The 25,642-nt window shown below is 37.0% G+C and overlaps 1 non-coding gene across 1 annotated transcript; it reads right to left on the bottom strand.

Moving 5' to 3' along the window:
- Positions 1-13,727: 13,727 nt before the first annotated feature.
- On the bottom strand, positions 13,728-13,831 carry LOC130958436 (small nucleolar RNA R71). Its single transcript, XR_009077558.1, has one exon. It is a non-coding gene; the product is annotated as a small nucleolar RNA R71 (small nucleolar RNA).
- Positions 13,832-25,642: the final 11,811 nt, after the last annotated feature.

Genomic DNA, 25,642 nt, shown 5'->3' with positions numbered 1-25,642 from the left:
CTAGGAACCATGATCAAAGTATGAACCCGAATCCAAAGAATTACCTTACAATGGTTCGGGAAAAATGCTTAGATTTCAGTCCGGAGAACGTAAGGTTGGCATTCCACTTGCCAATAATGCAAGAAAACGCACGCCCCTACACTAGAAGGGTCAACTTTGATCAAAGGTTGGACCAAGTCCTCATGGACATATGTATGGAAGGAGCTCAATGGAAAAGAGACTCAAGAGGCAATCCGGTTCAATTAAGAAGACTAGACCTTAAGCCTGTGGCTAGAGGATGGTTGAAGTTCATCCAACGCTCCATCATCCCCACTAGCAACTGATCCGAAGTAACTGTGGATCGGGCCATCATGATCCATAGCATCATGATTGGAGAGGAAGTAGAAGTTCATGAAGTCATCTCTTTAGAACTCTACAAAGTATCCGAAAAAAGCCCTCCACTTTGGCAAGGCTAGCTTTTCCTCATCTCATTTGCCATCTATGTAACTTAGCTGGAGTTGTAATAGAAGGAGACATCCTCATTGAAGAGGACAAGCCCATCACTAAGAAGAGGATGGAGCAAATAAGAGAGCCTATCCATGGATCTCAAGAGACGCATGAGGAAGCTCATCATCAAGAAATCCCTGAGATGCCTCAAGGGATGCATTTTCCTCCAAACAACTATTGGGAACAACTCAACACTTCTCTAGAAGGATTGAGTCATGACATGAACCAATTAAGGGTGGATGATAAACCCCATTTGTAGAGTTTATCTTGTGCTTGATTTAAGGGATTTTATCACCTTTTACCCACATTTATTCAATGAAATAGCATGGTTTTATAACTTCTCCTTTAATTGCGCTTAAGAGTGAAAACATACTTTTTAGGTCTTAAAATAGCTAAATCTAATTCTCCTTGATTCCATTAGATGCCTTGATATGTTTGTTAAGTGATTTAAGGTTTAGGAGGCAAAGATTGGATCAAGGGAATGAAGAAAGAAGCATGAAAAGTTGGAGAACTCATGAAGAAATGAAAGAACCGGAAAGCTGTCAAGCCGACCTCTTCGCACTTAAACGACCATAACTTGAGCTACAGAGGTCCAAATGATGCGGTTCTAGTTGGGTTAGAAAGCTAACATCCGGGGCTTCAAAACGATATAAGATTTGTCATAGTTGCATCGCGCATAGGGGCGCGCACGCACACGGTACACGGACGCGCCGATGGTGGCACATGACCCACTTAATGCAACATGTGGCCAGCGATTTTAGAAGCCTTGTGGGCCCAATCCAACTCATTTCTGATGCTATTTAAGCCAAGGATTGAAGAGGATCAACTAACTTTTAACCATTAGTTTAGAAGTAGTTAGAAGTAGTTTCTAGAGAGAGAAGCTCTCTCTTCTCTCTAGAATTAGGATTAGGATTAGGTTTAGTTCTTAGATCTAGATTTAGATTTATCTTCTTCTTCTTCTATCTTCTCAATTCCTTGTAGTTACATTCATTCTTCTCCTATTCTTTTGGTGTAATCTCTTTTATGTTGTTCTTATATTTTGTTGTAGATCTAGTATTGTTCCTTCTACTTTCTTTCAATTCAATTCAAGGTAATTCATAATAATTGTGTTTCTTTTGATTGTTGTTGTTAATTTCTTTCAATAATTGTTGTTAGATTCTCTTCTTGTTGTCAATTTGCTTTGCTTTTCTTTTGTGCCTTCCAAGTGTTTGATGAAATGCTTGGTTGGATTTTAGTGTAGGTTTTGTTCCTCTTGGCCTAGGTAGAGTAATTAGTGACTCTTGAGTTATCTAATTCTTTTGTTGGTTGATAATTAGAAGTTGCTAATTGATTTGAATGCCTCTAAAGCTAGTCTTTCCTTTAGGAGTTGATTAGGACTTGAGGAATCAAATTAATTCATTCACTTGACTTTCCTCCATGGTTAGAGGTTAACTAAGTGGGAGCAATACACAATTCTCATCACAATTGAGAAGGATAACTAGGATAGGACTTCTAGTTCTCATATCTTGCCAAGAGCTTTGTTAGTTGTTAGTTTATTTCCTTTGACATTTATAATTCTTGTCTATAATCTCAAAAACCCCAAAATAACTCACAACCAATAACAAGACACTTTATTTTAAATCCTAGGGAGAACGACCCGAGGTTTAAATACTTCGGTTTATAGATTTTAGGGGTTTGTACTTGTGACAAACAAATTTTTGTATGAAAGGATTATTGTTTGGTTTAGAAACTATACTTTACAACGAGATTTTATTAGTGAAATTCTAAGCCGTCAAAAATCCAATCATCAAAATGGCGCCGTTGCCGGGGATTTGCAATGATGTTATGTTATTGGTTATTGTACATATGTGAATATTGTAAATAGCTTGTCTTTTGCTTGTTTACTAGATTTTGTTAGTTTTAATTTGTTTTTCCACTATGAATTCTCATTTTGGCTATGAGTTTGGTTCTAATTATGTTGTAGGAAATGTGCACTTCAATAATGACACTCATTATGGATGGAACCAACAAAGATGGGAGAAGCCTCAAGGAATTGATCACTCCTATTGGCAACAACCTCCGGATACTTATAGGTATAATTTCCATCCTAATGCATGCCAATTTAACGGCTATGATGAATCTTTTTGTGACACTCAACAACCACCATCATATGCCTATGAATCTCATCCTCAACGTGAACCTCAATCATTCTCACAAGCCTTTCATTACCAAACACCGCCCTATGACCCATATCCATCATATAACGAATCACCCATACCATACTCTTATGACCATTATGAGCAAGAACCCTTAGAACAACCACAACCCTATCAAGATTACTCCTAAAAACCACCTCAATACACACAATCTCCACAACCTTACCAAGAAGAACCACCTTCCTCTTATGAACCCTCTCTCCAAAATGATGAGCCTTCCTACCCACCCCAAGCCCCAATAGACGATTCTCTCACTTTGTTACTTCAAGGACAAGAGGCCATGAAGCGGGATACACTTGATTTTGTGACCAACTTGACTAAGGTAGTGCACTCTTTAGCCTACCAATGTTTTAACACTCAAGATACTTCCGTAGCCACATGCGAAAAACCTAAAGAAGAGCAAAGTATGAAGGAGAAATTGGACAATCTGGTAGAGAAGGGAGAACCAAGTTTTGTGTTGGAACAATTGGAGGAGCCTATGATCATTGAAGAAAAAGAAGAGGTGGTTGAGAGATTTAGGAGATGTTGAAAGTTCAAGGGAATGTAGCATCATGGAGCACCCTTCCAAGAAGCTTGAAATTGATGTTGAGGAGGGTGCGCAACCTCCAAGGCATATCATCGTTGGAGACTTGGAAGAGGCTTAGCAAGAGATGGATTCAATCATGGATGAATTTCTCTCTACAATGGAATCCTCTCCCATTGGACATGGAGTTGAAATTATAGAAGAGTGTGCACAACCTCTCATACCCTTGGTGAACAATGAAGAAGAGAGTGAATCAAAAGAGAGCTACCAAGAGGAAAAAGTTGGCATGGTGTATATTGAAATTGAAGAATATGAAGAGGTTGATCAAGAGATGGATTCATTCATCAATAAATTCCTATCCAAAATTGAATCACCTCCCATTGGGCAAGATGAAGTTCTTGAAGATAACACCAAGCCAAGTGAAAAAGGGGAAAAGGTTGAAATTGAAAAAGCTTGCGAAGAAGTGGAAACAACCAAAGAAGAGCCTAAAGAAGTAGACCTTGCATTGTCTAAGTGTGGGGAGGTCTCCCTCCCCAAGTCACCATCCAACACAACATTCAAGTGGGTAAAACTCTTATCCCTAAACTTTACTTTCTCACTTGAATATGGTTTAATTGAAAATGATGGTCAACTTAGAGCTCTTTGTGGAGTTAAAAGTATAAGAGAGTTGTGTAGTGGTTGGAAACATCATTCTCAGCTCATGACGGTTGTAAGCTCAAAATTCAAGAGCAATGGTTGGTGTAGAACCAAATTGCATGGGTCTAGGAAGTTGTTTGGAAGCTTCTTTGAGAATTCTAAGGTCATGCCACCCACATGGACTAATAATGATCAACTTAAAGATGGGTGTAGAAACAAGATATGGGATCCTGGTATACATGAGGATCAACTTTGGGAGCCCCAAGCTTGTGAAGAACTCCATCAACACTTGGTGCAACAAATAAGAAGTCTTGGGGCACAATGGAGAACCAAGTATTGGTGGGAGTTCCAAGATGAGTACAAGCACAAGCCACCTTGAGAGGAGCTCCCCATAAGTCCAACTTAAGGACAATAAACAAAAGTGCTAGGTGGGAGACACCCCACCATGGTAACATCTTTTCATTTTCTTTCTTTGTAAATATTGGTAAAATTAGTTTAATTTCATGTTTTTACTGGTTTGTTAAGTTTAGTTAGAAGTATAATATGATAAATAAGGTTTTAGGGTGTTTTGGTAGCTGTTTGGAGGATGGAAAGGCTTGGATTGGTGCAAGAACTTAGAAAAAAAAAATTTTGAAAAACAAAACACCATCCACACGTGCACGCACATAACGCGTACGCGCACCTGAGCATTTTTTTGACCATCCACACGGACGCGCACTGTACGCGTACGCGTGGATGCAAAAAAATTCGACCCCAGCCAAAAACCCGAGAGTCAGGCCTGCACTGTGCGAACATTGGGCCTAGGGCACAAGTCTATGCACGCGTGCGCGCACTTGGCGCGTACGCGCACATGATCTTAAATTCGCAATGCACGCGCACGCACACTGTGCGCGCGCGCGTTGATTGCACAATCTGCACCCCCGGTACTTTTACCCGAGAGTTGTGCCAGACTTGGGCCGACATTATGCCTCCGGCCTAACTCGATGCACGCGTGCGCGCACCTGGCGCGTACGTGTCCTTCAACCAATATGCCCATTGACGCGTAAACGTGCATGACGCGCACGCGTCGGTAAAAAAAAAAGAGTTTTTTTCTCCCCTTCCATTTTCTTTTGCTTATCACATTCGCATGCTTCTACTCTTCCCATTTTCATTTAGTTTTTGTAGCATGTTTTCGTTTTTTTTTAAGTCATTTCAATAATGGTGTTGAAGTCTTATACTCAATTATTGAGACTCTCTTGCTTTATCTTGGTGCTTTGTGACCTGTTTAACATTAATTGAAATGTTTTGTTCCACACACAAGGTAGTGCTTTAGTCCTTCCTAACTTATTATCCTTTGTTTTTGTGCTTCATCATCATTGAGTTAGGTTGGGACCAAATGCCCTCATGCTTATCACTAATCTTGTTTGTGTCAATTCTTATTTGATCTTGATGCTCAATATGTTTTTCATGCTTTAACTTTACTCTTGCATCAAGTATCATTGATATGCCATTTTCTCTTATTGTTTCCTCCTCTACATGCTTAGCTAACATGTAGTAGAGAATCATACTCTTATTTGGCATTAGCCCCCGTCTATGTTCTAATTGCCTTGATATCTTTGTTATAGGCTTAATTTTCTTTCCTTTTCTTTCCTTTTAGGTTGGCCACCAGAAAAAAAAGAAAAAGTTTCTAAATGGGGCAACAAACAAGTCATCCGCACAACCTTTTGAAGGAGCTCATCAATTGTAGCAACCCATCCACCTTGCTCTTCTTTGCATGCACCGAGGACGGTGCAATCTTCAAGTGTGGGGAGGTCGTCCGACCGATCTCCATGGGTAACAATTTCCTTTTCAACACCAAATTTTTATTTTCTTTGTTAGATTAGCTATTGCATTGTATGATAGGTTGCATGTTAGTTAGAATTTGTACATATTTTTACCACTTCTTTTTATTAGGACTACTTGGTTAGGATGATGATTTCTTTTCCAAGAAACCGTTCTAGGGTAACCTACCAATTTGAAAAAGAAAATTTGTTGAACTTGCTTGAAAGAATGTATTTTGGAACATGGTTTTTGAGCTAAGAACACAAGCTTGTGAGATTTGAGCCTAATTGTGTGGTTACATCTTATAACCACTTATTTTCCTTCTTGTGTGTAATTGTTCTCTTTCTATGATTGTAATCTTTGATTTGTTTGAATCTATATGTCCCATTATTCCTTGTATTCATGCATTTATATGATTGAGGCCATCATTTCATTAGCTCACTTACCCAAATAGCCTTACCTTTTATCTTCTATTGTTAGCAAATTTGAGCCTACGATTAACCCACTTTGTTCTTAATTTAGCACATTACAAGCCTTAAAAGCGGAAAACAATAAAAGTCCTTATTTGGATCTTTGATTAGCTTAGTCTAGTGTATGTGAGTATCATTCAAGTGTGGGAACCTTGGGACATTGGGTGAATAAAAAGGTAGTTTTGTATTTTTATTGAAATTATTGGAAATTGGGTACATACTCATGTATTGATCAATTGTAAAACCTTATGCATTGATACTCTTGTATATAGGAAGAAAGAAAAAAAAAACAAAAGAAAAAGAAAAGAAAAAAAAGAAAAACAATATGGAAAAGAAAAAAATATAGAAAAAGAAAGAAGAAAAAAAGAAGAAAAAGAAAGAAATAAAAAAGGGGACAAAATGCCCCAAAGTAATGCTCAAATAAAAGTCAATGCATATGTGTTGTGAAATGAAAAGGGAATGCATGAGTATGTGGAAAAGTGAAAAATGGGTAGTTAGGTTAGAACTTAATTGTATAGGATGTCATAGGTTAGGTGGGAAGTCTAAGCCTATCAAAGATTCAAACTTCAAGCTCACTTGACCAAATATGCATCCTACCTTAACCCTAGCCCCATTACAACCTAAAGAAAAGACCTCATGATACATGTATGCATGCATTGAATAATTGTTGATTGTTAGAAGAAAAACAAATCTTGGAAAGCATGATTAGGGGAGAATTGAGAGAATCAACCCTAAACACTTGAGCGACTAGAGTGCAAACACTTCCGGTGAGGGTTCGATGCTCAATTCCTTGATTCCCGGCTTTCACGAGCGTTCTTCTTGCAAGTCTATATGAACTTCATGTTTATACTTCAATTGGTAGGACTCATGAATCGTTATATGATTTAAGCCCTACTTGTTCATGTATGTCTTGGAGATTGATTTATTTTTAACCAAGTAGGTAAAACCATTTTGCATTTAGTTGCATATAGTTTAGGTTGCATATAGTTTATTTACATTGAATAAATGTTGATACCCTTTGTTTCTCTCTTGGCTTAAGCATGAGGACATGCTTGGTTTAAGTGTGGGGAGGTTGATAAACCCCATTTGTAGGGTTTATCTTGTGCTTGATTTAAGGGATTTTATCACCTTTTACCCACATTTATTCAATGAAATAGTGTGGTTTTATAACTTCTCCTTTAATTGCGCTTAAGAGTGAAAACATGCTTTTTAGGTCTTAAAATAGCTAAATCTAATTCTCCTTGATTCCATTAGATGCCTTGATATGTTTGTTAAGTGATTTAAGGTTTAGGAGGCAAAGATTGGATCAAGGGAATGAAGAAAGAAGCATGAAAAGTTGGAGAACTCATGAAGAAATGAAAGAACCGGAAAGCTGTCAAGCCGACCTCTTCGCACTTAAACGACCATAACTTGAGCTACAGAGGTCCAAATGATGCGGTTCTAGTTGGGTTAGAAAGCTAACATCCGGGGCTTCGAAACGATATAAGATTTGTCATAGTTACATCGCGCATAGGGGCGCGCACGTGCACGGTACGCGGACGCGCCGATGCTGGCACATGACCCACTTAATGCAACATGTGGCCAGTGATTTTAGAAGCCTTGTGGGCCCAATCCAACTCATTTATGATGCTATTTAAGCCAAGGATTGAAGAGGAATCAACTAACTTTTAACCATTAGTTTAGAAGTAGTTAGAAGTAGTTTCTAGAGAGAGAAGCTCTCTCTTCTCTCTAGAATTAAGATTAGGATTAGGTTTAGTTCTTAGATCTAGATTTAGATTTATCTTCTTCTACTTCTATCTTCTCAATTCCTTGTAGTTACATTCATTCTTCTCCTATTCTTTTGGTGTAATCTCTTTTATGTTGTTCTTATATTTTGTTGTAGATCTAGTATTGTTCCTTCTACTTTCTTTCAATTCAATTCAAGGTAATTCATAATAATTGTGTTTCTTTTGATTGTTGTTGTTAATTTCTTTCAATAATTGTTGTTAGATTATCTTCTTGTTGTCAATTTGCTTTGCTTTTCTTTTGTGCCTTCCAAGTGTTTGATGAAATGCTTGGTTGGATTTTAGTGTAGGTTTTGTTCCTCTTGGCCTAGGTAGAGTAATTAGTGACTCTTGAGTTATCTAATTCTTTTGTTGGTTGATAATTAGAAGTTGCTAATTGATTTGAATGCCTCTAAAGCTAGTCTTTCCTTTAGGAGTTGATTAGGACTTGAGGAATCAAGTTAATTCATCCACTTGACTTTCCTCCATGGTTAGAGGTTAACTAAGTGGGAGCAATACACAATTCTCATCACAATTGAGAAGGATAACTAGGATAGGACTTCTAGTTCTCATATCTTGCCAAGAGCTTTGTTAGTTGTTAGTTTATTTCCTTTGCCATTTATAATTCTTGTCTATAATCTCAAAAACCCCAAAATAACTCACAACCAATAACAAGACACTTTATTGTAAATCCTAGGGAGAACGACCCAAGGTTTAAATACTTCGGTTTATAGATTTTAAGGGTTTGTACTTGTGACAAACAAATTTTTGTATGAAAGGATTATTGTTTGGTTTAGAAACTATACTTTACAACGAGATTTTATTAGTGAAATTCTAAACCGTCAAAAATTCAATCATCAGTGGAACACCAAGAACACTCTATCATTCTCAATGAGATTAGAGAAGATCAAAGAGCTATGAGAGAGGAGCAACAAAGGCAAGGAAGAGACATAGAGGAGCTCAAGAACACCATTGGTCCTTCAAGAAGAAGGCGCCACCATCACTAAGGTGGGCTCATTCTTTAAACTTCCTTGTTCTTATATCTCTATTTTTCGGTTTTTAAGCTTCATGTTTGTCTATGTTTGTGTCTTTATTACATGATCATTAGTGTCTAGTGTCTATGTCTTAAGGCTATGAATAATTCCATGAATCCTTCACCTTTCTTAAATGAAAAATGTTTTTAATAAAAAAGAACAAGAAGTACATGAGTTTCAAATTTATCCTTGAAATTAGTTTAATTATATTGATGTGGTGACAATACTTTCTGTTTTCTGAATGAATGCTTGAACAGTGCATATTTTTTATCTTGTTGTTTATGATGTTAAAATTGTTAGCTCTTGAAAGAATGATGACAAAGAGAAATGTTATTGATAATCTGAAAAATCATGAAATTGATTCTTGAAGCAAGAAATAGCAGTGAAGAACAAAGCTTGCAAAAAAAAGTGGCGAAAAAAATTTAAAGAAAGAAAAAGAAAAAGCAAGTAGAAAAAGCCAATAGCCCTTAAAACCAAAAGGCAAAGGTAAAAAGGATCCAAGGCTTTGAGTATCAATGGATAGGAGGGCCCAAGGAAATAAAATCCAGGCCTAAGCGGCTAAATCAAGCTGTCCCTAACCATGTGCTTGTGGCATGCAGGTCCAAGTGAAAAGCTTGAGACTGAGTGGTTAAAGTCATGATCCAAAGCAAAAAGAGTGTGCTTAAGAGATCTGGACACCTCTAACTGGGGACTTTAGCAAAGCTGAGTCACAATCTGAAAAGGTTCACCTAGTCATGTGTTTGTGGCATTTATTTATCCGGTGGTAATACTGGAAAACAAAGTGCTTAGGGCCACGGCCAAGACTCATAAAAGTAGCTGTGTTTAAGAATCAACATACTTAACTAGGAGAATCAATAACACTATCTGAACTCTGAGTTCCTATGGATGCCAATCATTCTAAACTTCTAAAGGATAAAGTGAGATGCCAAAACTGTTCAGAAGCAAAAAGCTACAAGTCCCGCTCATCTAATTAGAACTAATATTCATTGATATTTTGGGATTTATAGTATATTCTCTTTTTTTTATCCTATTTGATTTTCAGTTGCTTGGGGACGACAAACAACAATTTAAGTTTGGTGTTATGATGAGCGGATAATTTATACACTTTTTCGCATTGTTTTTAGATAGTTTTTAGTAGGATCTAGCTAATTTTAGGGATGTTTTTATTAGTTTTTATGCAAAATTCACATTTTTGGACTTTACTATGAGTTTGTGTGTTTTTCTGTGATTTCAGGTATTTTCTGGCTGAAATTGAGGGATCTGAGGAAAAATCTGATAGGAGACTGACAAAGGACTGCTGATGCTATTGGATTCTGACATCCTTGTACTTAAAACGGATTTTTTAAAGCTACAGAAAATCAAAAGGAACGCTCTCAACTGCGTTGGAAAGTAGACATCCAGGGCTTTTCAGAAATATATAATAGTCCATACTTTATTCTAGTTTAGATGACGCAAACTGGCATTCAACGCCAGTTCTATGCTGCATTCTGGAGTAAAACGCCAGAAACACGTCACAAACCAGAGTTAAACGCCAAAAACAGGTTACAACTTGGCGTTTAACCCCAAGAGAAGTCTCTGCACGTGTAAAGATCTAGCTCAGCCCAAGCACACACCAAAGTGGACCCCAGAAGTGGATTTCTGCACTTAGACTTATTTCTGTAAACCTTAGTAGCTAGTTTAGTATAAATAGAACTTTTTACTATTGTACTAAGTGTCCTTTAACCGAGTCTTTTTCCCTATTTTTGAATTCATATGTCATTTGGGGACGCTGGCCATTCGGCCATGCCTGGACCTTGTTCTTATGTATTTTCAACGGTTGAGTTTCTACACACCATAGATTAAGGTGTGGAGCTCTGCTGTTCCTCGAGTATTAATGCAATTACTATTATTCTTCTATTCAATTCAGCTTATTCTTATTCTAAGATATTCGCTGCATTTCAACATGATGAATGTGATGATCCGTGACACTCATCATCATTCTCACCTATGAACGCGTGCCTGACAACCACTTCCGTTCTACCTTAGATCGAGCGCATATCTCTTAGCCTCCATTCTGAAAGATTGGAGTCTTCGTGGTATAAGCTAGAATTATTGGCGGCCATTCCTAAGATCCGGAAAGTATAAACCTTGTCTGTGGTATTCCTAGTAGGATCTGAGATGGGATGATTGTGACGAGCTTCAAACTCGCGAGTGTTGGGCGTAGTGACAAACGCAAAAGAATCACTTGATTCTATTCCAACATGATCGAGAATCGACAGATGATTAGCCATGCTGTGACAGAGCATTTGGACCATTTTTACTGAGAGAACGGGAGGTAGCCATTGACGCCAGTGAAACCCGAACATACAGCTTGCCATGGAAAGGAGTAAGAATGATTGGATGAAAGCAATAGGAAAGCAGAGATTCAAAAGGAATACAGTATCTTAATGCGCTTATCTGAAATTCCCACCAATGAATTACATAAGTATCTCTATCTTTATTTTATGCTTTATTTATCCTTTATATTTTTGAAAACCATTATAACCATTAGAATCGCCTGACTAAGAATTACAAGATGACCATAGCTTGCTTCATACCAACAATCTCCGTGGGATCGACCCTTACTCACGTAAGGTTTATTACTTGGATGACCCAGTGCACTTGTTGGTTAGTTGTGCGAAGTTGTGAAAAAAAGTGATATTACAATTGTGCGTACCAAGTTGTTGGCGCCATTGAGATCACAATTTCGTGCACCAAGTTTTTGGCGCCATTGCCGGGGATTGTTCGAGTTTGGACAACTGACGGTTCATCTTGTTGCTCAGATTAGGTAATTTTCTTTTCAAAAAGTTTTCAAAAATCTTTTAAAATTTTTCTTTTTTTCGTTTTTCCAAAATAATTTTTGAAAACAAAAATACAAAAAATTATAAAATCATAAAAACAAAAAATATTTTGTGTTTCTTGTTTGAGTTTAGTGTCAATTTTTAAGTTTGGTGTCAATTGCATGTTTTTAAAATTTATGCATTTTTTTCGAAAAATTTATGCATTGCATTCTTCATGATCTTCAAGTTGTTCTTGATAAGTCTTCTTGTTTGATCTTCATATTTTCTTGTTTTGTGTCTTTTGTTGTTTTTCATATGCATTTTTTTAATCCATAGTGTCTAAACTTTAAAAATTTCTAAGTTTGGTGTCTTGCATGTTTTTTTTTCTTGAAAATTTTTCAAAAATAAGTTCTTAATGTTCATCATGATCTTCAAAGTGTTCTTGGTGTTCATCTTGACATTCATAGTGTTCTCGCATGCATCATTGGTTTTGATCCAAAATTTTCATGTTTTGGGTCATATTTGTGTTTTTTCTCTCCTCATTAAAAATTGAAAAATCAAAAAATATCTTTTCCTTATTTCTCTCATAAATTTCGAAATCTTTGGGTTAACTTAGTCAAAATTTTTTAAAATAAGTTGTTTCTTGTTAGTCAAGTCAAGATTTCAATTTTAAAAATCTTATCTTTTCAAAATCTTTTTCAAAAATCAAATCTTTTTCATTTTTTATTATTTTCGAAAATTTTAAAAATTGATTTCAAAATATTTTTCTTAATTTTATAATTTTCAAAAAATTTACTAACAATTAATGTGATTGATTAAAAAATTTGAAGTTTGTTACTTTCTTGTTAAGAAAGGTTCAATCTTTAAATTTTAGAATCATATCTTTTAGTTTCTTGTTAGTCAAGTAATCAATTTTAATTTTAAAAATCAAATCTTTCTAAATTTATTTTTTCAAATCTTTTTCAAAATAAATTTCAAAATCTTATCTTTTTTCAATCATATCTTTTCAAACATATCTTTTTCAAAATCAATTTCAAAAATTTTTTTCAACTTCTTATTTTTTTCAAAATTGATTTTCAAATCTTTTTCAACTAACTAATTGACTTTTTGTTTGTTTCTTATCTTTTTCAAAACCACCTAACTACTTTTCTCTTTCTAATTTTCGAAAATTACCCTCACTCTTTTTCAAAATTCTTTTTAATTAACTAATTGTTTCAAATTTTAATTTTAATTTTATTTCTTCTCTTAATTTTCGAAAATCACTAACTTTTTTTTAAAAAAATAATTTTCAAAATTCTCTCCCTCTCATCTCTTTTTATTTATTCATTTACTAACTCTTCTTTTCATCTAAAAATTCGAACCCTATCTTCTCCTCTGTGTTCGAATTTTTCTCTTCTCATTCTTATTCTTCTTTTCTTCTACTCACATAAAGAAATCTCTATACTGTGATATAGAGGATTCCTCTTCCTTTTCTGTTCTCTTCTTTTTTATATGAGCAGGAGCAAGGACAAGGACATTCTTGTTGAAGCAGATCCTGAACCTGAAAGGACTCTGAAGAAGAAGCTAAGAGAAGCTTAAGCGCAACAATTCAGAGAAAACCTTACAGAGAATCTCGAAAAAGAAGGAGACATGGCCGAACCCAATAATAATGCAAGGAGGATGCTTGGTGATTATACTACACCTACTTCTAATTTTTATAGAAGAAGCATCTCAATTCCTGCCATTGGAGCAAACAATTTTGAGCTGAAGCCTCAACTAGTTGCTCTAATGCAACAGAACTGCAAGTTTCATGGACTTCCATCAGAAGATCCCTATCAGTTTTTAACTGAGTTCTTGCAGATATGTGATACTGTTAAGACTAATGGAGTAGATCCTGAAGTCTACAGGCTCATGCTTTTTCCTTTTGCTGTAAGAGACAAGGCTAGAACATGGTTGGACTCACAACCTAAAGATAGCCTGGACTCTTGGGATAAACTGGTCACGGCCTTCTTGGCCAAGTTCTTTCCTTCTCAAAAGCTGAGCAAGCTTAGAGTGGATGTTTAAACCTTCAAGCAAAAAGATGGTGAATCCCTCTATGGAGCTTGGGAAAGATACAAGCAGTTGACCAAAAAGTGTCCTTCTGACATGTTTTCAGAGTGGACCATTTTGGATATATTCTATGATGGTCTATCTGAGTTTTCTAAGATGTCACTGGACCATTCTGCAGGTGGATCCATTCACCTAAAGAAAACGCATGCAGAAGCTCAAGAACTCATTGACATGGTTGCAAATAACCAATTCATGTACACCTCTGAGAGGAATCCTATGAGTAATGGGATGCCTCAGTGGAAGGGAGTTCTTGAAATTGATGCTCTGAATGCCATATTGGCTCAAAACAAAATTTTGACTCAGCAAGTCAACATGATTTCTCAGAGTCTGAATGGATGGCAAAATGCATCCAACAGTACTAAAGAGGCATCTTCTGAAGAAGAAGCTTATGATCCTGAGAACCCTGCAATGGCAGAGGTGAATTACATGGGTGAACCCTATGGAAACACCTATAATTCCTCATGGAGAAATCATCCAAATTTCTCATGGAAGGATCAACAAAAGCCTCAACAAGACTTTAATAATGGTGGAAGAAACAGGTTTAGCAATAGCAAGCCTTTTACATCATCTTCTCATCAACAAACAGAGAATTCTGAGCAGAGCCCCTCTAGCTTAGCAAACATAGTCTCTGATCTATCTAAGGCCACTTTAAGTTTCATGAGTGAAATAAGGTCCTCCATTAGAAATTTGGAGGCACAAGTGGGCCAGCTGAGTAAGAAAATTACTGAAACTCCTCCTAGTACTCTCCTAAGCAATACAGAAAAGAATCCAAAAAGAGAGTGCAAGGCCATTGATATAATCAAAATGGCCGAATTCAAAGAGGAAGGGGAGGACGTGAATCCCAATGAGAAAGACCTCATAGGACGTTCTCCAGACAGAAAGAAGTTCCCTATTGAGGACCTAAAGGAATCTGAGGCTCATATAGAGACCATAGAGATCCCATTAAACTCCCTTCTGCCATTCATGAGCTCTGAGAACTATTCTTCCTCTGAAGAGGATGAAGATGTAACTGAAGAGCAAGTTGCTCAATATCTAGGAGCCATCATGAAGCTGAATGCCAAGTTGTTTGGTAATGAGACTTGGGAAAGTGAACCTCCCTTGCTCTTTAGTGAACTAAATACATAGGTTCAGCAAACTCTACCTCAAAAGAAACAAGATCCTGGTAAATTCTTAATACCCTGTACCATAGGTACCATGACCTTTGAGAAGGCTCTGTGTGACCTAGGGTCAGGTATAAATCTTATGCCACTCTCTGTAATGGAGAAACTGGGAATCTTTGAGGTATAAGCTGCAAGAATCTCATTAGAGATGGTAGACAAGTCAATAAAACAAGCTTATGGATTGGTAGAGGACGTGTTGGTAAATGTTAAAGGCCTTTACATCCCTGCTAATTTCATAATCTTAGACACTGGGAAGGATGAGAATGAATCCATCATTCTTGGAAGACCCTTCCTAGCCATAGCAAAAGCTGTGATTGATGTTGACAGAGGTGAACTAGTCCTTCAATTGAATAGGGACTACCTTGTGTTTAAAGCTCAAGGTTATCCTTCTATAAACATGGAAAAGAGGCACGATAAGCTTCTCTCAATACAGAGTCAAATAAAGCCCCTACAATCAAACTCTAAGTTTGGTGTTGGGAGGCCACAACCAAACTCTAAGTTTGGTGTTGAACCCCTACATTCAAACTCTAAGTTTGGTGTTGGGAGGTCCCAACAATGCTCTGAACATCTGTGAAGTTCCATGAGAGCTCACTGTCAAGCTATTGACATTAAAGAAACGCTTATTGGGAGGCAACCCAATTTTTATTTATCTATATTTCTATTGTTCTTTTATGTTTTATTATGTTTATGATCATGTGGAGTCACAAAACAATTACAAAAATTAAAAACAGAATCAAAAACAGCAGAAGAAAAAGCACACTCTGGAGGAAGAGCTGTCTGGCATTTAAACGCCAGAAACAAGCATCTGTCTGGCGTTTAACGCCATAAACAAGCACCAAGCTGGCGTTTAACGCCAGAAACAAGCATCAGGCTGGTGTTAAATGCCATAAACAGGCTACATTTGGGCGTTTAACACCAGAAATAAGCATCAGTCTGGCGTTAAACACCAGGATTGCATACAGAGGGCGTTTTACGTGCCTAAAAGGTGCATGGATGAGAAATCCTTGACACCTCAAGATCTGTGGACCCACAGGATCACCTCAAGATCTATGGACCCCACAGGATCCCCACCTACCCCACTTCTCTCTTCTTCACACAATCCAATAACACTATACCCTTCACCAATCACCTCAATCTCTCTTCCCCATAACCTTTTCACCAATCACATCCATCCACTCTTCCCCATAAACCCCACCTACCTTCAAATTCAAAATCTCTTTCCCACCCAAACCCTCCATAAATGGCCGAAACCAAACCCCTCTCCCTCCACTATATAAACCCCTCCATCCTCCTTCATTTTCACACAACACAACCCTCTCTTATCCTCCTTGGCCGAAACCCACACATCTCTCCCTCTCCTCCATTTCTTCTTCTTCTTCTTTTTCTTCTTCTTCTTCTTCTTCTTCTTCTTCTTCTTCTTCTATTCTTTCTTCTTTTTCTTGAGGGCGAGCAACATTCTAAGTTTGGTGTGGTTAAAGCATAGCTTTTTTTTGTTTTTCCATAACCATTGATGGCACCTAAGGCCAGAGAAACCTCAAGAAAGAAGAAAGGGAAGGCAATTGCTTCCACCTCTGAGTCATGGGAGATGGAGAGATTCACCTCAAAAGCCCATCAAGACCACTTCTATGAAGTTGTGGCCAAGAAAAAGGTGATCCCTGAGGTCCTTTTCATGCTCAAGAAAAATGAGTATCCGGAGATCCAACATGAGATCCAAAGAAGAGGTTGGGAAGTTCTTACCAACCCCATTCAATAAGTCAGAATCTTAATGGTTCAAGAGTTCTATGCCAATGCATGGATCACTAGAAACCATGATCAAAGTATAAACCCGAATCCAAGGAATTACCTTACAATGGTTCGGGAGAAATGCTTAGATTTCAGTCCGGAGAACGTAAGGTTGGCATTCCACTTGCCAATAATGCAAGAAAACGCACGCCCCTACACTAGAAGGGTCAACTTTGATCAAAGGTTGGACCAAGTCATCATGGACATACATGTGGAAGGAGCTCAATGGAAAAGAGACTCAAGAGGCAATCCGGTTCAATTAAGAAGACTAGACCTTAAGCCTGTGGCTAGAGGATGGTTGGAGTTCATCCAACGCTCCATCATCCCCACTAGCAACCGATCCAAAGTAACTGTGGATCGGGCCATCGTGATCCATAGCATCATGATTGGAGAGGAAGTAGAAGTTCATGAAGTCATCTCTTTAGAACTCTACAAAGTAGCCGAAAATAGCCCTCCACTTTGGCAAGGCTAGCTTTTTCTCATCTCATTTGCCATTTATGCAACTTAGCTGGAGTTGTCATAGAAGGAGACATCCTCATTGAAGAGGACAAGCCCATCACTAAGAAGAGGATGGAGCAAACAAGAGAGCCTATCCATGGATCTCAAGAGACGCATGAGGAAGCTCATCATCAAGAAATCCCTGAGATGTCTCAAGGGATGCATTTTCCTCCAAACAACTATTGGGAACAACTCAACATTTCTCTAGAAGGATTGAGTCATGACATGAACCAATTAAGGGTGGAACACCAAGAACACTCTATCATTCTCAATGAGATTAGAGAAGATCAAAGAGCTATGAGGGAGGAGCAACAAAGGCAAGGAAGAGACATAGAGGAGCTCAAGAACACCATTGGTCCTTCAAGAAGAAGGCGCCACCATCAGTAAGGTGGACTCATTCCTTAAACTTCCTTGTTCTTATATCTCTGTTTTTCGGTTTTTAAGCTTCATGTTTGTCTATGTTTGTTCTTTATTACATGATCATTAGTGTCTAGTGTCTATGTCTTAAGGCTATGAATAATTCCATGAATCCTTCACCTTTCTTAAATGAAAAATGTTTTTAATACAAAAGAACAAGAAGTACATGAGTTTCGAATTCATCCTTGAAATTAGTTTAATTATATTGATGTGGTGACAATACTTTTTGTTTTCTGAATGAATGCTTGAACAGTGCATATTTTTTATCTTGTTGTTTATGATGTTAAAATTGTTGGCTCTTGAAAGAATGATGACAAAGAGAAATGTTATTGATAATCTGAAAAATCATGAAATTGATTCTTGAAGCAAGAAATAGCAGTGAAGAACAAAGCTTGCGAAAAAAAAGTGGCAAAAAAAATTTAAAGAAAGAAAAAGAAAAAGCAAGTAGAAAAAGCCAATAGCCCTTAAAACCAAAAGGCAAGGGTAAAAAGGATCCAAGGCTTTGAGTATCAATGGATAGGAGGGCCCAAGGAAATAAAATCAAGGCCTATGCGGCTAAATCAAGTTGTCCCTAACCATGTGCTTGTGGCATGCAGGTCCAAGTGAAAAGCTTGAGACTGAGTGGTTAAAGTCGTGATCCAAAGCAAAAAGAGTGTGCTTAAGAGATCTGGACACCTCTAACTGGGGACTTTAGCAAAGCTGAGTCACAATCTGAAAAGGTTCACCCAGTCATGTGTTTGTGGCATTTATGTATCCGGTGGTAATACTGGAAAATAAAGTGCTTAGGGCCACGACCAAGACTCATAAAAGTAGCTGTGTTCAAGAATCAACATACTTAACTAGGAGAATCAATAACACTATCTAAACTCTGAGTTCCTATGGATGCCAATCATTCTAAACTTCTAAAGGATAAAGTGAGATGGCAAAACTGTTTAGAAGCAAAAAGCTACAAGTCCCGCTCATCTAATTAGAACTAATATTCATTGATATTTTGGGATTTATAGTATATTCTCTTCTTTTTATCCTATTTAATTTTCAGTTGCTTGGGGACAAGCAACAATTTAAGTTTGGTGTTGTGATGAGCGGATAATTTATACGCTTTTTCGCATTGTTTTTAGATAGTTTTTAGTAGGATCTAGCTACTTTTAGGGATGTTTTTATTAGTTTTTATGCAAAATTCACTTTTCTGGACTTTACTATGAGTTTGTGTGTTTTTCTGTGATTTTAGGTATTTTCTGGCTGAAATTGAGGATCTGAGCAAAAATCTGATAGGAGGCTGACAAAGAACTGCTGATGCTGTTGGATTTTGACCTCCCTGCACTTAAAATGGATTTTCTGGAGCTACAAAACTTTAAATGGCGCGCTCTCAACTGCGTTGGAAAGTAGACATCCAGGGCTTTCCAGCAATATATAATAGTTCATACTTTATTCTAGTTTAGATGATGCAAACTGCCGTTCAACGCCAGTTCTATGCTGTATTCTGGAGTAAAACGCCAAAAACACGTCACAAACCAGAGTTAAACGCCAAAAACAGGTTACAACTTGGAGTTTAACCCCAAGAGAAGTCTTTGCACGTGTAAAGCTCGAGCTCAGCCCAAGCACACACCAAAGTGGGCCCCAGAAGTGAATTTCTGCACTTAGACTTATTTCTGTAAACCTTAGTAGCTAGTTTAGTATAAATAGAACTTTTTACTATTGTACTAAGTGTCCTTTGACCGAGTCTTTTTCCCTATTTTTGAATTCATATGTCATTTGGGGACGCTGGCCATTCAGCCATGCCTGGACCTTGTTCTTATGTATTTTCAACGGTGGAGTTTCTACACACCATAGATTAAGGTGTGGAGCTCTGCTGTTCCTCGAGTATTAATGCAATTACTATTATTCTTCTATTCAATTCAGCATATTCTTATTCTAAGATATTCGCTGCACTTCAACATGATAAATGTGATGATCCGTGACACTCATCATCATTCTCACCTATGAACGCGTGCCTGACAACCACTTCCGTTCTACCTTAGATCGAGCGCGTATCTCTTAGGCTCCATTCCGAAAGATCGGAGTCTTCGTGGTATAAGCTAGAATTATTGGCGGCCATTCCTAAGATCCGGAAAGTCTAAACCTTGTCTGTGGTATTCCGAGTAGGATCTGAGATGGGATGACTGTGACGAGCTTCAAACTCGCGAGTGTTGGGCGTAGTGACAGACGCAAAAGAATCACTGGATTCTATTCCAACATGATCGAGAACCGACAGATGATTAGCCGTGCTGTGACAGAGCATTTGGACTATTTTCACTGAGAGGATGGGAGGTAGCCATTGACGCCGGTGAAACCCGAACATACAGCTTGCCATGGAAAGGAGTAAGAATGATTGGATGAAAGCAGTAGGAAAGCAGAGATTCAAAAGGAATACAGTATCTTCATGCGCTTATCTGAAATTCCCACCAATGAATTACATAAGTATCTCTATCTTTATTTTATGCTTTATTTATCCTTTATGTTTTTGAAAACCATTATAACCATTAGAATCACCTGACTGAGAATTACAAGATGACCATAGCTTGCTTCATACCAACAATCTCCGTGGGATCGACCCTTACTCACGTAAGGTTTATTACTTGGATGACCCAGTGCACTTTCTGGTTAGTTGTGCGAAGTTTTAAAAAAGAGTGATATTACAATTGTGCGTACAAAGTTGTTAGCACCATTGAGATCACAATTTCGTGTACCAGTTACCTTATTGAGTATAGAAGTATAGCAGTTGCTACAACCTTAATCAATACTTTTCTCCCACTAATTGATAATAAGCTTTCCAGTGCTGAAGCTTCTTTACAACTTTATCCTTGATATAGCTGAATGTGGTAGTTTTATATCTATGTGTTGTAGCTGGTAATCCAAGATACTTGTCTTTGGCGCCAACATTAGGGACCTGTAGCAATGCTGCCAAGTCTGCTCGAACTGCTTCAGAGGTATTCTTGCTAAAAAAAATTGCTGATTTTTGTAGGTTAACTACTTGTCCACTCACTTTGCTGTATAATTGTAAGATATTCATGATATTTTAGAAGTCCCAGCTATTTACTTTACTAAAAAGTATAGAGTCATCTGCAAAAAAAAGATGAGAAATAGAGGTGTAGCAGCTATTGAGTCTCAGACGAGTAACAACATCACTCTGTTCTCCTTTGTGAAGCAGATGGGTTAAACCTTCTGCACAAAGAATAAAATGATAGGGAGATAGAGGGTCGCCTTGCTACAACCCTCTCCGTGGTCTAAACAAACCACGTTGTTGACCGCCCACAATAACAGAGTGTGAGATTGTAGTCACACATTCTCTAATCCATCCAATATATCTTTCACAAAACCTCAATTGCTTCATCACCGCCCAAACAAACCTTCAATCTACTGGATTGTATGCCTTGCTCATATTTAGTTTCACTGCCATGTCATAACTACCATAACTTTTATTTTCCAAAAGTGCATAAACTCATGCAATTTGAACATTGTCACTAATTAAATGACCTTTAACAAAAGCACTTTGGTTATCACTAATCATCTTATTCATTAATAGTTGCATCCTATGAATCAGTATTTTAGAGATAATTTTTAGAAAACACTACTTAGGCTAATCGGCCATACCTTTTTCATAGAAGTTGAATTTTAGGACCTTTGGTATTAGGCATATTTAAGTGTGGTTAAAAGATTTAAGCAATCTTCCTCCTGAAAAGAAACTCCCAACAGTCTTGACCACTTCAAAACCAATGATGTCCTAATAGAATTAGTAGAACTTGGCACTAAAACCATCATCCCCAGGCACCGAGAAAGGTGTAATGGAGAAAGTTGCCTCCTTAACCTCTTTTTCGGTAACCGGACGAGTGAGCCTGAAGTTTGTACGCCTATCCACCTTTTTCTTCATGTCGTCCAGTACTTCGGAAGGATCTCTCCTCAAAATAGTTTTGAGCAATATCCGAGATGCATGCAGTGTCAGATTTGAAGTTTCCTTCACTGTCTTCCAATATGAGAATTCTATTATGTCTGTTTTGGGTTTGAGTTCTCGCTTGGAAAAAATTGGTGTTTTGGTTGCCCCAATTAAGCCATTGAACCAGTGACTTTTCCTTCCAGTATGTCTCTTCCTTTTCATAAGCATCAACTAATTCTTCCTCCATTCTTCTTAACTCTTCTTTATTTACTTCTTCATTCTTGTTATTCTCCTCCTCACTTTTTTGTCAACGCTCTAGGATGAGTTTGTCGAAGTTCTGGTTGGAATTCTTTTGCCATATTTCTACCATACGATGTCTACATTGTTTTAACTTCCATGCAATTTAAACATCGGTGATCTCACAACCTCCAATTCCCAAAACTCCTTTACTATCCTCGTTATCTCTTTCTTTTTGCAACATCTCTCTTGGAATCTGAATCTGTGCTTCTGCTGTCTCATATCCACGTCAGAACTTAAGGATCTATGATCTAATCCAGTGTCCTCCAAATGTTGAATTGAAGCTCGCGAGTATGTTGACCTTAGTTGCATTAAGACTACACATCTATCCAACCTCTCTTGGATCAGGTTTGGACCGAGCTGCTTGTTACACCATGTGAATTTTGGCCCTTTAAACCCGAAATCCACCATCCGCCCTCTATTAACAAAATTGTTGAAAGTTTCTATTGAGGGTGTCGATTTCATCCGAACACCCTCTTTCTCATGATAGGCTAAAATAGCATTGAAATCACTTATTACAAGGAAATTCTCATTTGCATAATAAACCATCTCTAGGATTGCTTCATATTGACCTGATCTCATATTATCATCATAACTCAAATGCACTGCAAAAACATTCCACACTTTTTGCAGCTGCTGTTTTTCCCACCTAAAGTGGATAAAAAATTCATCATGTTGCTGAATTGTTACCCGAGTTGCACTCTTCCAAGCCAGCACTAATCCCCCCGCAACTCCAATGGGATCTATACAATAAAAATAGTTAAAGCCGACCTTCCTACATTGTCTTTCCACATGCGAAGTAATATTTTTTTGTTTCAGATAAAAACATTACTGCGAGAGAATGGGATTTATAAATCCCTTTAATGCTGTGAACCGTCAAGAGTTTTTTCAAATCCTGACAGTTCAATGCCATTATTTTCATGGGTCATTGGGTGCCTTTGGTTGGGTGGCACTGCTGTGGAATAAATGTCGGTTAGAAATTTTAACAAAAAAAATAATTCCGTTGCAAGTATAGTCCTAACTGAACAAATAACCCTTCAATCCAACCTTTGCCTTATAAACCTGAAATCACTAAACAAATACATCAAGGCATTGAATGGAATTAAAGTGAATTAAATTTAACGATTTTAGGGCCTTAAAAGCATGTTTTTACTCTTAAGCACAATTTAGGGGAAATTCATAAAACCATGCTATTTCATTGAATAAATGTAGAAAAAGTTAGTAAAATGCAGAAATTCAATACAAAATAAACTATACAATTGTGGTTTAACAACCTCCCCACACTTAAACAATAGCATGTCCTCATGCTAAACCAAGAAAGACAAGAAAGGATGTATGAATATTTATTTAATGCAAACTATCTATATGTAATCTATCTATATGCATGCAACTACTTGGTCAAAATAATTCAATTTCTAAGAATACGTATATGAACATAAGGGCTAATGCAATCACAATCCAATTAAATCCACAATTGAATTGAGTTATTAAAAATAATTATAAACTTGCATGATAAGAGATGATCATAGGTGAAAACATGTAATTGAGCAATCGACCCTCACCGGATGTGTATCCGTTCTAGTCACTCAAGTGTATAGGGTTGATTCACTCAATTCCCTTCTAATTATGCTTTCTAAGATTTGTTTTTCATCTAACACTCAACAATTATTCAATGCATGCATACAAATATCATGAGGACTTTTCCATAGGTTGTAATGGGGTTAGGGTAAAGGTAAGGATGCATATGGTCAAGTGAGCTTGAAATTTGAATCTTTGACTAACTTAAGCTTTCACCTAACACATACAACAACCTATACAATTCAAAGCAAACCTAACTACCCATTCTTCACTTTTTCACACACTCATACATTCTTTTCAATTCACAACTCATGCATTGCTATTATTACTTTACTTTGGGGCATTTTGTCTCCTTATTATTACTTTCTTTTTTCTCTTTTTTTTTATTTTCGTTTTTTTCTTTTTATTTTTATATTTTTTGCTTTTTTTTTTCAAAATAAAATATATACAAGAGTATCAATGTATATGGTTTAAACACTTAATGCATGAGTATGTACCCAATTCCCAGGATCTTCAACAAAAATACAAACATACACTTTTATCTCTACCAAAGTTTCCAAACTTCTCCACACTTAAATGACACACACTCTCACTAGCCTAAACTAATCAAAGATCTAAATTAAGGACATTTATTGTTTTCCACTTTAAGGCTAGTAATGTGCTAAATTTAAGAAAAAGGGGTTAAAATAGGCTCAAAATTGGCTAACAAAGGTGGATAAAAGGATAAGGCTATTTGGGTAAGTGAGCTAAATAAAATAAAGGTCTCAATCATATAAATGCATTCATACACAGAATAATGGACATAAAGACTCAAACAAATCAAAGATTACAATCATATAAAGAGAATAATACACACAAGAATGAAAATAGTGGTTATACGATGCAACCACACAATTAGGCTCAAAACTCACAAGGTTGTGTGTTCTTAGCTCAAAAACATGTTCCACAATATGTAATTCAAGCAAGTTTCATGAAAAGTTTTTACTGAAATCAATTGGGATGTCAATGCCCTATATAAGAGGAGTTTTCTTGGAAAATTTTATTATTTTGACTAAACTTATTATATATGTGCAAACCAAGAAAATGCAACAAAAAAAATTCTAAAAGACCTAAAAATAACAGAAAAAAATTAAAATGCGAAAGTGTTAGGATTAAAAATTTGTCACCCAAAAATCATCGATCGGTCGGACAACCTCCCCACACTTAAAAGTTTGCACCGTCCTCGGTGGATTCAAACATGAGCAAGGGGGTATGACGACTTTTTGGATTGCCACCTTCACCTGGTGGATCAACTGGCTGCTACATATTCTTTTCTCCACTTCCTTTTTAGCTTACAGTGAATCATCCTGAAAGATAGACAACAGGATAGTAAGACGAATAAATACAAAAGCAAGGAAGCATGGATTGTTGGAATGAGGTATGAATCACTAAAATAAAGTGAGTGAATAAGTGTGTGACATTAATGAACTAAGTGTGTCACAACTGCACAAAAGGGGGAAGCACTTCACTCATTTTAGTGTGCATGATATGCTTTAAAGGAAACTTGTTGGTTAAGACAACAAGTGATAAAGAAGTATGAAAGCATCCAAGCAAGAATCAAGCAACAAAGTATACCCTCAACAAAGAAATCCAACGATGACTATTAACAACAATGATGCCAAAATAGCATCCTATCAATAATCAGCAACAATAAACAGTAAACAAGATTAATAATCCAACACTTAGCATGAAAACAAAAAATTAAACTAACTAACTAACTAATTAACTACTAACAACTAATAACTAACTAATATAAGGAAGATGATAGTAGATGGTAAATAATGGTGCTAGATGATGGTTGGAGAGGGGTAGAAGAGAGGAGAAGAGAAAAGAAGAAAAGAAATGGGGAGAAGAGAAGAAAAGAAGTGTGTGAAGCAGGGTGATGAGCGGATAATTTGTACGCTTTTTGGCATTGTTTTTAGTATGTTTTTAGTGTGATCTAGTTAGTTTTTAGTATATTTTTATTAGTTTTTAGTTAAAATTCACTTTTCTAGACTTTACTATGAGTTTGTGTGTTTTTCTGTGATTTCAGGTATTTTCTGGCTGAAATTGAGGGACCTGAGCAAAAATCTGATCCAGAGACTGAAAAGGACTGCAGATGCTGTTGGATTCTGATCTCCCTGCACTCGAAGTGGATTTTCTGAAGCTACAGAAGCCCAATTGGCGCG

This window comes from Arachis stenosperma, chromosome 10 (assembly GCF_014773155.1).
Source record: "Arachis stenosperma cultivar V10309 chromosome 10, arast.V10309.gnm1.PFL2, whole genome shotgun sequence".
Classification (NCBI taxonomy): Eukaryota; Viridiplantae; Streptophyta; class Magnoliopsida; order Fabales; family Fabaceae; genus Arachis; species Arachis stenosperma.
This window is presented reverse-complemented; position numbering and strand designations above follow the sequence as displayed.